This window comes from Wyeomyia smithii, chromosome 3 (genome assembly GCF_029784165.1).
Source record: "Wyeomyia smithii strain HCP4-BCI-WySm-NY-G18 chromosome 3, ASM2978416v1, whole genome shotgun sequence".
Taxonomy (NCBI): Eukaryota; Metazoa; Arthropoda; class Insecta; order Diptera; family Culicidae; genus Wyeomyia; species Wyeomyia smithii.
In genome coordinates, this window is record NC_073696.1 from 261,545,884 (window position 1) to 261,562,010 (window position 16,127).

The following is a 16,127-nucleotide window of genomic DNA, read 5'->3' on the forward strand; positions in this document are numbered from 1 at the left end:
TAACTGCGGAAGCAATTACAATCTTTTAATGAAATAAAACTTAAAATATATTTAATAGTGTTGATATGTCACCCTTTGTTGCAGAACACACAATAAACATTCTGACTTAATATTAGTAAATGATTAATTCATCACAAAACATTCCCCTATCCCCCCCCCCCCGCTATTTAAAAAAATGGTCAGATCCTACTAAGGTTCGAACATTCGCTCGTCACAGCTGACTCTTTAACCTTGAGGTTACTAACTTCCCTTCAATTTTTGACGTTGGACTAACGTCTATATCGAAGTTAGGTGCCTAAATTTGAAAATCTAGGAATTCAACCCGAAAAAAATCAGGGTTTGAGCGCTTGTAACTCAGTTATTTCTTTAAGAATATCGAAGTGTTGGCATCAACCGATCAGAAATTCTTTTACGGTTAACTTTATGCAACAAATGCAACCTATTGTTTGAGAAACACTATTGTAAAATTGGAAAATAACATCGATTATCTAAATCATACCGAGCAACCAATTACTACCTCGCTTCCCAAGCACAGCCGACACCAACGGATACAACCGATCTGACTTTGTAAACGATTTGTTGTTGTTGTTTTACTTGAGGTCACTTTCTGTTTCCGATGCTTTTTTACTTTCCTTACCATTCCCTATTCTTCTAGACTCCTCCCTCTTTCCAAATAATTGACGAAACCTTGATATATAAGGTACCATTAGGGCATTTCACCCTATCATTTTTATTCCAAAACTTTACCGGTATCACACGCACGCCATCGAATTGAATTTCTCAATGGTGCGTTGAGCGGCAAAGCGGACGGTTCTTTCTGGAGCAGCAGAAAGCGGGTGGTGGCAAAATGTTGGTCGCTTATAAAAGCGCACGGCATCGAATTGAATTCTCATTTGTTTATTGACCGGCACGGTTCTTTCTGGAACAGCAGAAAGCGGGTGGTGGCAAACGAACAAGGTTGTTAATTCGACTTTACAGCAGCGATTTAAACTTCTTCAGCCAGTCTTTGTTCATCTGAGAACAACTACTGCCGATGGATGTTCAACACTTTTTTTCTGTGTGGACTCATCACTGCGACCAGAGATTATCTTCAGTATCATTCTTCATATTATTTGCAGTATCACTATTGAAGTAAGTGAAACGCTATCTTTCAAGTCCGTGCTTGTTTGTAAGTTTTACTCTCCGTTTCAAGCTTACTGCTCTACTACACCGACCCTTTGTCCATCCTAACAATATCGCTTGACTACAATTCCCTGGAGAGAACTTCCATATGTTACTCACACCAGTTTTATTATAACAGGGACTTATTTTTGTTAGAAGGAGAGTCAACAGGGGTACTGTAGAATTCAGATTGAAGGAAGGGTACGTGGTGAGGAGCCTGAGAATAAACCCATGCTAAAGTCCTTTGACAACCAAATGGCCTGATTTTACTAAGATTCGAACCCACGACCACCTGCTTACCAAAGCGGACTCTGTAACCTTGCGGCTACGGAGCTCCCCTATGATCAACACTTATTTGCTATAAATTTCATTTAGATCAAAACAGGTTCTTTTAAGTACCATAAATATTTTCAACACAAAAGATCTAAACACTGGTCGCAGTGGTACAATGTCCCCAACAAGGAAAAAAAAAGTACCATAAATTATCGGTAAAATTTTTTTAATGAGCATACATTTAATTTTTGTTTTTGTTTATCAGTGCGCGGTTTTGTATTTGTTTCTTGCAGAGAAAAAGAAACAAACTTGTCTCTTTCGAGAATATAACAAAACATTTCGAAATGCTCTAAATCATAATTAAAGAAGTAATATATTTTCCTGCCACTCGCCAAAACCTTGATAACAACTACGCAAAAAGCGTGTATTTGAGTTATTGAAATAAACGTAATTTATTAAAATACATGAAGTTATATGCTGGGCTGGAGCTAAGGGTTTCTGAAGTGACAGCGCCAAATTGAAAGATCCATTCTTTAAGTATATATTATTATTTATAACGCCTCAACTTCTCAGCATTTAGAAATGCACTGTTAGATAAAATTGTAGAAAATACTAGCATTACAATTCCGTCTACTATTTGTTTCAATGGAATATAAAAATACCGTCAACCGTCCAACGTCATGCGGTCGTGTCTTGGATAGCATCCTCCTTTTTTTTTAATTTCATACTACCAAAAAAATGAATAATAATAATAATGGAGTCTTCTCAATGTTTGATGTCCACCATAAACACCATGAGTCTCCATTGAAAAGAGATACACCTTTTTTTAAATATATTTATTCGAAACGCATAAACATTATTGATTAAACAATCACGTTTTCGGAAAATGAGAAAAAAAAAATCATCAAAATCGGTTCTTTGTTTCACAAGAACATGTAATGAGCATTGAATTATTTTGATCAATATGAAACTGTTTGTTGGTGAAGAATGCTGCCAACATTCTCCCTTAGGTAGCAGACCAGAAAATTTTTAAAAATTTAAAAAAAAAAAAAAATATATATATATATATATATATATATATATATATATATATATATATATATATATATATATATATATATATATATATATATATATATATATATATATATATATGTTTTTTGTATTACCAAATTTATTCATCCAGGTGAAGAGACAGCAATTTTAAAATTATAATAAATATGGACAACATGTATGACAAAACAAACCTGAATAAGACGTAGAATGATTAATCTTCAACACAACCAACACCTACAACTTTTGATTAAACCATAGGGTTTATTCGTCTGTTGATAAAAGATTAGGAAATATTCGTGTAATTACTTGAACGATTTCAATCAACGAATCTTTGTGCAATAAGAAGGAAATGTAGGAATCTTATCATTTAAAAAAAACCTAAATTAATCCACCTAGCGGTCAGACCCAGCCTTTCTCATTCAAACTTATATCAGATTGTTATGAAGTTTGTTATTTGTAAACTTGAGAGATGACTCGTTCGTATGACACAAGTTATGTTCAAATAAGTCATGTAATCTTTGAGATAATAGACTTTCGTTGTTTTATTAACAATTTAATACATAACGGTTGCTTAGTTCGATTATAATCAAATGAAATGGGAACGTATAGGGCAGCCAAACTTTGAAACCACGTGTTCAATCATAATTTATCAGTTAACCCTTAACTAGCCCGTTCATCTGATAATACTATTGATCAAATCGGTTGTGTACTTTCTGAGATAATGAAGTTTCGTGATTTTCACAATTCGGTACATTACAGACGACGTTACAGTTCGATTACAGTAAAATTCAATAGGGTGTCATGAGGCAGCTAGACCTTTCATTTGACACTAATTTCGTGAAAATCGGTTCAGCCATCTCTGAGAAAAGTGAGTGAGTTTATGTATTCTTCGGAATATGATTCTTTTCATAGCTAGATTTCACATTTCTAAACATAACAGGCAAAGTAATAGTCCGATTGCGAAAAAATCAATAGGGTCTTATGGGGTAACTAGACCTTTCATATAACACTGATTTTGTGGAAATTGGTCCAGCCATCTCTAAGAAACATGAGTGAAATTAAACAGTCTTCAGAAGAAGTTTCTTTTCATAACTTTTGAACCACATATTCAATCTATATAAAATTCAATTCCAATTTTATTGAACCATACCAATTTTATTGAAATCGGTTGTGTGGTTTCTGAGATATTGATGTTTCGTGACTTTTACATTTTTAAACATAACCTCTAAAATACCTCTAAAAATCCAATAACAATGAAATTTAATAGGGTCTTATCTTTCATTTGCATATAATTTAATTAAAATCGGTCCAGCCTTCTCTGGGAAAAGTGAGTGAAAATTAAAAATCTGCACATACACACACACACACAACACACACACATACACACACACACACACATACAGAAAATGCTCAGCTCGTCGAACTGAGTCGAGTGATATATGCCATTCGGCCCTTTGGAGCACTTTCATATCTTCGGTTTTGCAAGTGATTGCCATACCTTTCTAGGAGAAAGGCAAAAAGTTAGAAAAATTATTAATTAGGAGTAAAATATTTGTGCTGAAGAAATACCGGGAACGTACGAATAGCACAAAACCAAATTTAAATTTTGTTGAGGCCATATGTTTTGATCAAAGCAGTTACAGTTTTCAATAGTCTTTGAATTTCGTTTCTTTTCATAACTTTTGAACCACATAACAAATTGCGATGGAATTTCTTACTTGTGAGTTTGAGAGACAACCCGTTCAAATGACACTAGATATGTTCAAATAAGTCGTGTGATCTTTGAGATAAAAGACTTTCGTTGTTTTTATAGTTTAATACATAACGGTTGGAATAAAAATACGATTATAGTCAAATAAAATGGGAACCTAAAGGAAAGCGAAACTTTTCATTTGACACTAAGATTGTTGAATTTAGTCCAGCCATTTTTGGGAAAACGAGTGAATTTGAAAAGTCACCGGAACATGTTTCTTTTCACAATTTTTGAACCACGTGTTTAATCACTATAAAGCTCATCAATTAACCTTTAACTAGCCCGTTCATTTGATACCAATATTGTTCAAATCGGTTGTGTACTTTCTGAGATAATGAAGTTTCGTGATTTTCATATTTTGATACATTACAGACAAAGTAACAGACTGATTACATTGAAATTCAATAGGGTGTTATGAGGCAGCTAGACCTTTCATTTGACACTAATTTCGAGAAAATCGGTTCAGCCATCTCTGAGAAAAGTGAGTGAGTCCAAGTAGTCTTCGGAATATGTTTCTTTTCAAAGCTGGATTTCACATTTTTAAACATAACAGGCAAAGTAATAGCCCAATTGCAAAATAAATCAATAGGGTCTTATGGGGTAATTAGACCTTTCAAATGACACTGATTTTGTGGAAATCGGTTCAGCCATCTCTGAGAAACATGAGTGAGGTTAAACACTCTCCAGAACACGTTTCTTCGAATAACTTCTAAACCACACGTTCAATCTTCATGAAACTCAAAAGTTAAGGGTTTTCTAAGTAGCTTGTTCATTTGATATCAATTTTGTTAAAATCGGTTGAGTAGTTTCTGAGATAGTGGTGTTTCGTGATTTTCACATTTTTAAACATAACCTCTAAACTAAAAATCCGATTGCAATGAAATTCAATAGGGTTTTATGGGCAACTAGACCTCTCATTTGCAATTAATTTCATGAAGATCGGTCCAGCCATCTCTGAGAAAATCGAGTGAGATTGGGAGAGCGTTACACACACACACATACAGAAAATGCTCAGCTCGTCAAACTAAGTCGATTGATATACGAGATTCGACCCTTTGGAGCACTTTTATACCTTTGGTCCAGTCATTGCTATACCTTTCTAGGAGAAAGGCAAAAACCTTTCCTATTATTTTTTCAAGAAATACTCGATTGTTAGGTTTTATGTATTTTTGCATCCAAATAAAGTCGTTTTAAAATTCCATAGAGCCAATATTGACCAAGATTTTCTGATCAAGTTCTCCTTTTTTTTTCGAATATAATCTCAAAAGCAATTACTGAATAAACTAATAGTAAACATTTCCAAAAATACATAAAAATTTCATGTTGCATGCATTTTATAACTGGAGGCCTGCTGAATTTTTGATTGCAAAGGCCAGTAAGCAATGAATTCCATTCAAACCCTAATGAAATTTATCAAATCAATGTGACGCTGTAGAGTTGTAGATAATAAAATACAGACCCCGTTCAATTTTGGCACATGTGCAAAAACGAACGGTTTTTGTCACCTTCAACAAGTTTAAGCGCCCTTTTGGGAGAAAATATTTTTTGGATGTCTGGATTCTGCTAATAATCATGAATTAAGAAGAAGAAAATGTTTTTTTTTAATGCTGTTATAATTGTTTGCTTATCTTTTTAGAGCTGCTTTCGAATCATTTTTAATGTAGCAGAAAATTTTGTGAAGGAAACGCTATAATGAACATTCCCAGAAAATGGTCTTGGTAGGATTTCGTTATTCTGGTGACAGCGATGGAATTTGATCCCAAGCTATTTTTGGCTTTATTTCCATTAAAAAGTAGCTGTTTTTCGCCCGCACAGAAGTAAGTCATTGATGTTGTTCGTTGAATTTTTATACTTGGATATACCCTATGTCTAAGCCAAAGGTACCCAGGTTTTCCCCTCTACACTCTGGGTACCAGTTTCGTCTATGTTCTCCAAAATTTGAACATTCGATTCTAAAATTTTTCTTCAACATTTAGGTTAATTTTTCCAGCACCATTAGGGGTTTTTTTGCTTCGACAACATTCAGCGTTTTCAAGTTTACAGCCAGTATACCAAAATATACTACTTTGTCACTCGATAGCTTTAAATCCTAGTTGGAAGATACAGAAACACATGAAAAATACAATAGGGATCGTCGTACAAAGAACGTGCAGCTTCATTAATGTCTGTTATGGCCACATTGAAACGAGAAACTGAAATATTTTTAATGGATATACTCTAAAATGTACCCATATTACGATCAAATCTATTCAATTTAATAAAAACAAATCAAACTCGACATTTTTATAAAAAACACCACTGCCTTTTCTTCTATTACGTCTCGTAGCGATTTCATTTTCATCCTAGGTAATTTGTTTCGTTCGCTCGAACGCTGAAAATAGTTATTTACTCGCATTTACGAGAGTTTGGATATACTGAGAAGAAATGTGTTTTCATGAGACCGACATATATTTATGGTAGCACAGGTAAGTAAAGCGAAAATTTCGACAATATGATTCGCCAATTTAGGGCGTTTATGTTTGCGTTTTGATTAGCGGATTTGGGTAGTGTAGAGAAAAATCTCTACACTACCACTCGAAATGATTGATACCCCACTGTAGGGGTAACAGGGTATGTTCGAATCAAGAAGCTAACCGGATTAATCCAAACAACTTAATGACAGAAATTATTGATGAAAATGTACTGCAATTTCGGTGATAAATGTTATAACACAATACATGAATAAATAACTATCGATGGGCTTTAAAAGTGTCAATATTATTGTTAGGTACAATCCAGAAGACTGGAATTGCAATTGAAGTTTTAATTCTCATTTCAAACAGTTATGATAACTGTAAAATATTGCGCAGACGTTTTTAGCTTCGAGAAACCAAAAACTGATCACACAAACCCCGGTCTCTCCTGCGTACCACAGAACAGCGACGTTACTAGGTCAATAGTTCGTGTAATTCCTGGCAACGGCAGACATCCAGACAGAGAAAGAACTATGGCAAAGTCGAAATGCCGCGTATCATCCATGCAAAAAAACACGAACGCACCTAAACCACGAACATTTCTGATGACGCCGTCAGTTATGACACATGGTTTCGCGTGACCAGCGAACCACGCGATTCGGATCGATGCACACTGTGTGCCGCGTCGCGGTGCTTTGCATAGAGTGAGCATGTAAATCGATAGAGAAGGCAAATAAAACCTACACTGGCGCATGCACCTCCTACCTACTTTCCTATCACAACACGGTGTGGCCCATATTCTCCACAGTACAGTACACCCACTTTCTCAAGGGAAGGGCAGAAAAAGTTGTCCACATGCTTAGAATTACGGGGTGGAGTTTTCGGCTGGTGAAACGTGGAATACATCTTGAGAAAATGTTAGCCCTTCCATGCATTTTATTTGGGAGTAGAATCCAACCAAGCACGCTCATAATATAATAAAATGTAAATATTATTCTTTTAATCAAGCTCATATCATATCATGCTCGAGGGACGTCTGCCAAATTGTTATTCAAAAAGACATAAACATTCTGTCAGAAGTGATAATAAAATTTGCATTCAACTATTAGAATATTCACCGAATACCAGAGTGTGAATCAGAATGCCGTTAAAACTGAATGTTTATAAATATATACATCGTTGCTGGTCGTTGCACGCACGTCTCCTTAATCATCTTGATGGGAACTAGTAAACCGTGTATTTTTTATTCCAATTCCAATGTTACGACACAGATCGTCTTGTTTTTGTTTGACCTGCATAAAAAACAGAACATCATCCGCTTGTTGTTTTTTAACAATGTTGCATTCGAGCACTTCGATAATTAAAAAAAAACAATGTGCACAAATTCACCTTCATGGAAACAGCGCATTTCTCAATCAACAATCTAATATTGATTGATATACTTTTCTCAGTCAGTCACAATAAACATCGCAGCAACTTAGTAATTACAGACGATATTTACTTTCCACACGCATCCGTTATCTGCTCCAATTCTTTTTTCCTCTCACTCGCTTAGTGACGCCGCACGCACTAGCCATATTTCAAAACTCTCACCACCATTGGTGTGCTTCGCTTCATCTTTCAGTGATGACCTTGTGTGCAATTGCTTGCAAATTTCCTTAGCCACTCAGCAGCGCCGGTCAGTAGTTGCTAAGTGATAGCTGTCAGAAGTGGTAAGAAAGCTCAGAGTCCATCCAGCCTGACAACGCGACGTCGTCGCCGAACTGTACCCATAGACTCAACAGGACCGGGCGGCAAGCGAGGGAAAGTTTGTGACTGACGAGCAGAAAATTAGATTTTCATTCCTTCCTTCGTGCCATGGTGGTGAATCAATATTATTTCCTTCGTGGGAAGTCAATATATATGTCTGGAACGTGTCCGAGTTTCCTATCTGGACCCTTTGGAGCTGAATTTGATTAAGAAGCCAACGCAAATTTCTTTCCACACAGTTTTTTTTATTAAATGTAAAATATCATCAGAGCGAAGCAGGTTATTTAAAAGTGAAACAGAATTTGTCTTTGTTTATTTTAAAATTATTTCCGAATTTATTTTTTTATAATATAATGCAAAATTAAGGACCTTAGTTTTTAAAATTTAATTTTATAAACAATACAAATTTTATAAACAATACGAAGAAAACCACTGTCGAAGCCATTCGCTACCCTATATTATTATAAATAATTTCAATCGAATAATCGATCGTATAACATTTTCACCACTAATACACTTTTGTTTTATCCGCTAGACAACATTCATTCCTGACGGAGCTCACAATTTACGCACAACATACACTATTCTTGCAATTGTCACTGGGAAAAGATTGCAATGCAAAGTTCATGCACAAAGCTCCGCCTGAGAGTATCAGCGTCTTGTGAAGCGCAAATTTGAAACGAATCTGCAAGTTACACCAAGTCGAAAAATGTATCTTCTACTGAGCTGATTGCGTTTCTCGGCTTCCATATGTTACAATATAACATGTTTCAATTTTTCGGCTAAACGTAATCTCGTTACATTTTTTGACATCAATTGGAGCGAATTTTAATTGCTTAGTTGTAGAATACGTTGGTTTTTTTCCCGAAACTCTTCCACGTCGCTAGAATTGCCAATTTCCATGAAGAGTATCATGTCTTTTGGTGTTTTCAGTTTATCAAATTTCTAAAGGAAATTTTATTTCCATACAAAATGAAAAGAAATGGACTCAAATGTAAACCCTGGGGCACCTCAGCGCAGGCTGGAATGGGTTTCAGAAATGTTTTTTCAGAAGCGTACAATTTGTTTGGCAATCTTCCAGATGGTCTCGAGGTACGAAGCTGGCGTAACAAGCCAGTCGTCGTAGATTCGAGTTTCGGCTCGGGAGAGACTGTTGTTAGTGCTAGTGTAGTGATCGTAGCGCTAGCCTCGCAATTGTTCTGTACACTAAACAGTCGCCTGCGAAGTCTGTGTATAAATAAACATAAAGTCAAGTTCCGAATCGAAATGTAGCATCAAGGCTTTGCCTTTCACAATTTGTTTGTGATTCGTTATATGCTTGGAGACATCCTAAAGGCCGAGACCCATTCCCATTCATTTTTGTAGTTTGAAAAGTAATAATGGTGCCGATTTGGTCAAATACTTTACTAAAGCATACAATACTCCTAGTTGCCTTTTACTCAGCTTGTTTTCATATTTACAATTAGCTCTAGAAAAGCATCAAAATTAATAAAATCGTCGAAGGTCGTGTGAAGCTTTGATGATTGAACAGTAAATCTAGTTAACTTAAGAAATTCCTGAATTTCCGGTTTTCCAAGCAAACAGCAAAAAAGCGTGGATGTCATTGATACCTATATAATAAAAATGAGCTGGAGTCCGCCAATCACGATTCAACTTAAAAACAGATCAGCGAAGGTTATTATGCTGGTTTGAGATCCCTCCCTTCTCTGGAACGGATGGCTTCCATACTAATAAAACACAAATTTCTGCACAACGCAAAACCTAATCAAGCATGTGAATGTTTTTTTTTTTTTTTTTTATTCTCGCTTATTTTCCGTCGGTCTAGTTCCGCCACTGTTGTGGCCAATCACCGACGCCCAGGGAGGCGACTCCACACCCACGACCCTAACTCACGACCCGTTTATTAACGGACCGGCGCCAACGGCTTTACTTCCTCATGCGATGGAAGGCGTGATCCCAGAGATTTTTCGCCTCAGAAAATCTCCCGGTGTCGGCTAGGATTGAATCTAGACCAGTTGGGTTGGTTGTGCGTGGATCACGCCACCTCACAACCATCGACACCTATGTCGGCGGTGGGATTCGAACCCAGGCGTCGAGCGTGGTTGGCGAAGACGTTACCAACCACACTAGGCCCCCGCTGTGTGAATGTTTTTGAAAGCAAGAAACATTTCTATGGTGGTACGACACCCCTCCCTTCACTGGAGAGGAGGGCTTTCATACAAATGAAATTTCTACCAATTTAAAAAGTAATCGAGTAACTGGAACCAACTTTAGCATGTGAAACTTTCTGTGAGTAAGAAATATTTCTATGGTGGTTTGACATCCCTCCCTCTTCTGGAAGGGAGGGGTCCCATACAAATAAAACAGAAGTTTCGGCAAAACCCGAGAGCTAATCAAACAAATTGAACCAAATTTGGCATGGAGGTTTCTGGCAGTAAGAAATATTTATGTGGTAATTCGGGACCCTCTCTCCTCTGGAAGGGAACGGCTCCCATACCAATGAAACGAATATTTCTATATAACTCGAGAGCTAATCAAGCAAATAGAACCAAATTTGACATGAAGAGGTTTCAGGAAGCAAAACATGTTTTTATGGTATTTGCTACCTCTCTCTTCTCAGAAAGGGATGGTTCGCATACGAATAAAACACAAATTTCTGCATACCTTAGAACCAATCACGCAAATGGAACCATATCTAGACTGTAAGGATTTTAAAGTACGAGAAAGGTTTCTATGATGATTTGACACCTATTTCATCTCGGAAGGGAGAAAGGACAAATAAAACGCATATTTCAAACATTTTTTTCGGCAAACAGCATATGATCGAGATAATGCACAGAAGCCTACAATCAATCCCCGACACCATTTCAAATTCTAAGATGGCGACTTCCGAAGAAAACAGGCCAAAATGGGCGAAAATCACCCGATATATTTTCGAGACCAGAATGATTTACAGAGATGTCAGGTAAAATCAGAGATGACGATCTCCGGTTTCTGAAAAACGGCCTAATATGACTGAATACTATCCAATAAGGTTATTTTCGTAATCGGTACGAGGGACCATCCACATTACATGTGGACAGCTTTGGAGATGGGGGAGGTCTGTGTAATTTCCACGGTCCATAGAAAATTTTTAAAATTTATATGGGTAGTTGTCCACGGAGGGGGAGGGGGTGGGGTCAAAATCGTTGAAAATCTGTCCACGTGGAATTTGGATGATCCGTGATGCATAAAAGCCAAAAATTGATTCCAGATACCATTTTGAATTTTTTCAGGGCCATTATATTATTTTCAATAAGTTATTTTACTACTGTTAAATAAAAGTAATGGATATAAACATATATACACATCAGTCTATTGTAACATTAAAGCCTATAATTTAAGGAATTATTGAAGAGGAGAAATTTGTTTCTAACTTATCATTTGCGATCACTCTCGAACACAACAATGCATTTAATGTAACAAACAGCCTTATGTAATTTTACGTTAAACTTGCGGTCGTGGTTTTGCACACCACCCTTTCTGATTATTAAATGTATAATTATAAACATTTGGCTGTTCCAGTATTCGACAGCAGAAATTTTCTCAAAACAATTGTCAACGTTTGGTAATGGAGAAGCCCCAGTTGAGGTTTTTGTTTGAGGGATTTCATTTCCGCAGTTATGCAATAGTTTTTTATGCAGATAACAGATCTTTGCAAAATTTTTAAAATTTAATTTTGAAGAAGGATGCGAAGTGTTCAGTAAAACAAAGTACACATTGCTGAAAGTATGTTTAATACACATATTCATTGTTCTGGAGAAAAAATTGCGCCTTTCTAAAGTATTCCCGCGCTGGAGCTCTAACTATCTGGTCACTTATACTTTTAGCAGAATTCAAGGCGTGAATATTATCAATCCGATAAAACCAACTTTTCCAACTAATTTCCTTTTGAATTTAAACATATTGCATTTGCATACTATAAACAAATCACAAGGGTAATCTTTGAAAGTATATGGAATCAATGAAGAATTCCTATGCTTTCAATGTTTAAAACTATTTAAGAAAAAAAAATGGGCAGAACGAGGTTTGCCGGGTCAACTAGTTTTAATTTAATCTGTCGAGTCTGACACTATCTGTGACAGTCAAATTCCTTTGCCGCTTAAGCAGTAAGAACAAAGTCAACACAGTTAATTTATAAGATTCAAAAATTCAATACTCAATACAAGTTGAAAAAGGTTAATTCTTCTTCAACAGTGAGCCGATAGATTGTTTTGATTGGAACGCTGAACAAACTCAATGACAAATAAAAGTACAAAGTCAAATATTCCATAATATATATTTTGTAAACAAATCTACATAGTTGTCATGGAACCATGTTCTTGTATCAGTCTCAGCTCAGCTACAAGGCAAGCACTCGCTACACTCAGAGAACTGTACATCTCAAAAGGCAAAGCGCGGGTTACGTTACGCGGCCTTCTTCATTTTTTTGTTCGTTCGACAGACGTTTCAACTATCAACAAGGCCAAATCAAAGTCCACCCGAAACAAAAAATGTAGGCCACTCGCCTCCGACGAGCATAAAATGAAACTGAAATATGACCTTGGGCTCATTTTCTACGAGTGTCTCTCTCCCAATTCACCTGGCACATGAATGCTAAGTGAAATTATGACGCATTCGCTTCTGCTATGTCACAATGCGGCTGATAACACAGCTTATCGGCGTTGCTGAGTGGCTGTGCAGAGCGCCACCTCTAGCGCCATTAGCCCTCCTCTAGGCAACACCAAAGTCAAAGCCGCCGTTCTGAAGTATTGGTTTGAATTGTACAATCGCGTGCTCGGGCGTCATCGTGCGCAATTGTTTGCCATGCGAGGCGGCGATGATTACTGCAGGTACACGAGTGTGAATTGTTGAGATAGCGCACCATTATTACTGAAGTCGGTGTTTAGTAAGCGCGTTCCAGACTGTACACAATAGGCAGTAGAAGAGCCTAGAGTTAGGAAGCATCGTGAACCGTTTTGCTTTGGAAAAATTACGTTGCGAATATTCTTCTGCAAGGCTACGGAATAATACAATAGAATCTGACGGACTTTATCATACCATTCGCATGAAATTAACTGAAACCCAGTTTTTTTCTATTTTTTATTGACAAATGTAAATAGAGACATTAATATGGCCACGAAATCTGCCTCATGCAGCAACAATAACAATAAATAAAACACCGGACATGAGAGCTGCTACTTGGTGTCACATAAATGAAGGGAAAAAAAGTTATCTACAAATAAAACTGCACAAAAATCTGATTGATTGGAGCCGGATGACAACACCGTGAACCAGCAACAGCCCACAGCCATTACGCATTCCCACACTTTATAGCGTCATTCGGAATTACTAGCGCGTTTTGATTTTTGTTTCTGTGCACTGATAACACCGGCAGGCAAGGCAACACTGGGCACTGTAGCAGCTTTGAGGCTGGCCAACGCAAACGAAACACCTCGATCCGATGTGTGCTGATTTCTAGCGCACCGACAGAAACTAGGTCTGTGTCAGAGCGGATTTATATTAAGGAGAGCCAAAAAACAGAGTAAGACTGAGGTTTGTGGCTGTGTGTTTGTTCATGCGTGCATGACCGAAACTGGAGCAACAGATTGAACGGCAGCGTACGGAGCATACAAGTACCACCGAACTGGTGGTAGGGATTAAACGTATTTAATAGCTAGCAATTTATTACCGTTTTGATATCCAATTAGAAGGAACTTTCAATCCTCAACCAAATTTTTCTTTCGACCAAAAAATTCTTCCTAATTAGCTGAATTTCTAATTAAAGAAAATTTATAAGCAGCAAGTTACTACTAAGTTCTGATTTAGGTGCACAGTGAATTTTATATATAAATTCATCATCATTAATTTATACACTACTTTCTCTACAAGTCTGAAGACATTCCAAATCAAACCACGAATATCCTGTATCAGAAAAATGTTTCGCAAATTGCACATTCGGCCATCCACAGTTTTCAATACTTTTTTTTGGATAGCTAGTTTAGGTTAGCGTCGCATACGGAAACCCACACGGAAACTGTAACAAAGTTATGGTCGATTCCCGTGCGAACCAACTGTTGCTACTAAAATGTACTTTATATGCCCGCCCTTGTGATGTAATCCGTCTAGTTTCCAACGGTTGTCATAAAAATCCAACGCCGAACCCCCGTTAGATAGCGCCCTGCTACTTCGAACATTGGAGCGACAAAGTTGCCGACGCGACCCGGCGCATACTCTTCTATCTACCCAAAACGGATCGCAGTCACAGCAGTTCTCTAGTGGCCCCGCAAGCCGTTTACAGCGCTGCCATATTTTTTATACAGGTGCATTTTATTGGCCCCGCCATTCTGACGCAAATGGGTCTCCGCGGGTGTGTATAGTTTGTCTGCTCCAGTAAAAGTGCAAGTTTGTTGTAGCACAGGATGCATACCGAAGCCGTGATTTGTACAGGCATTAGCACGACCCACCCGTTCGTTAAGGTGTATGAGAGCGTAATCGCCACTTTTGAAGGATGAAATCAGCTTCGCTGTCAGTAGCTATTTTAAGACCACATCTTTTAATATTCTTATTAAGAGGTTCAATCCCTCTCAGCTGGTCCCGAGGTACGATGCTGGCCTAATAAGCCAGTCGTCGTAGGTTCGAGTCTCGGCTCAAGAGAGACTGTTAGTGTCAGTAGGATCGTAGCGCTAGCCCCGCAATTGTCCTGTACATTTAACAGTTGGCTGTGAAGTCTGTGTATAATAAACAGAAGGTCGAGTTCCGCATCGGAATGTAGCACCAAGGCTTTGCTTTCATTAAGAGGCTCTTTAATATTTTTTATTAAGATGTTTGAAATGGTCTACCAAATTTGTGAAAACAGTGGGAGGAAAAATATTCAAGCAAAGCATTTTAACATTTGATCGGAAAAATCATGAAATAGAACTTGGTAAATTAGCACGACTCGGTGTCTCATCGGAATCCGTATACTGGTTTAGGTCTTATCTGACTGATCGAAACGAGTGTGTGAAAATAGGTTCAGCCGTTTCAAATCGTCTTTCTAGCATATCAGGGGTGGTCCCGCAAGGTAGCAATTTGGGCCCGCCACTCTTCTCCATATTTATAAATGACGCTCCACTATTGCTACCACCAGAATGTCGACTATTTTATGCGGATGATACGAAAATATTTTAAATCACAATTTGCTAGCGCGATTGTTCGGAGCTGCAGGAGCAAATTGGTGTACAACGAACGGATCCTCGAATCTAATCTTGTGATATGGAGAACCCTTACCATGCAACTCGGTCCAACAGAAAGGACACGATACAGAAAAAATTCGTACGCTATGCTCTTCGTTATCTCCCATGGCAGGGCACACCAAACCTACCATTGTACGAGGACCGTTGTCCTTCTTCTACCCCCCCATACTGCACAAGCCGTTTTCGCAACTAAATTACTTACTGGCCACATCCACTATCTAGCCTTATTAGCTAATTCATTATGCTTCCGAGGATCCGTAGCGTTTCGTCAACGACCCTGGGATGCTTCCCGAAGTCTTTGATGATTTGTTTTATTTTAATTTTAATTCATTAAGACTTATCCTTGTCAGATGACAATAACTCCGTTAGAGTTGCATTCGATACCTACACTACCATAAGTTTGGAACCACTTTACTAAGCATTACAACT

At 37.5% G+C, this 16,127-nt stretch overlaps 1 protein-coding gene across 5 annotated transcripts in view; it reads right to left on the bottom strand.

Annotated features, from left to right (window-relative positions):
• Nucleotides 1–16,127, bottom strand: part of LOC129732881 (dual specificity tyrosine-phosphorylation-regulated kinase 1B) — a 103,385-nt gene that overhangs the window by 57,856 nt on the left and 29,402 nt on the right. The gene's annotated exons all lie outside the window — the stretch shown is intronic.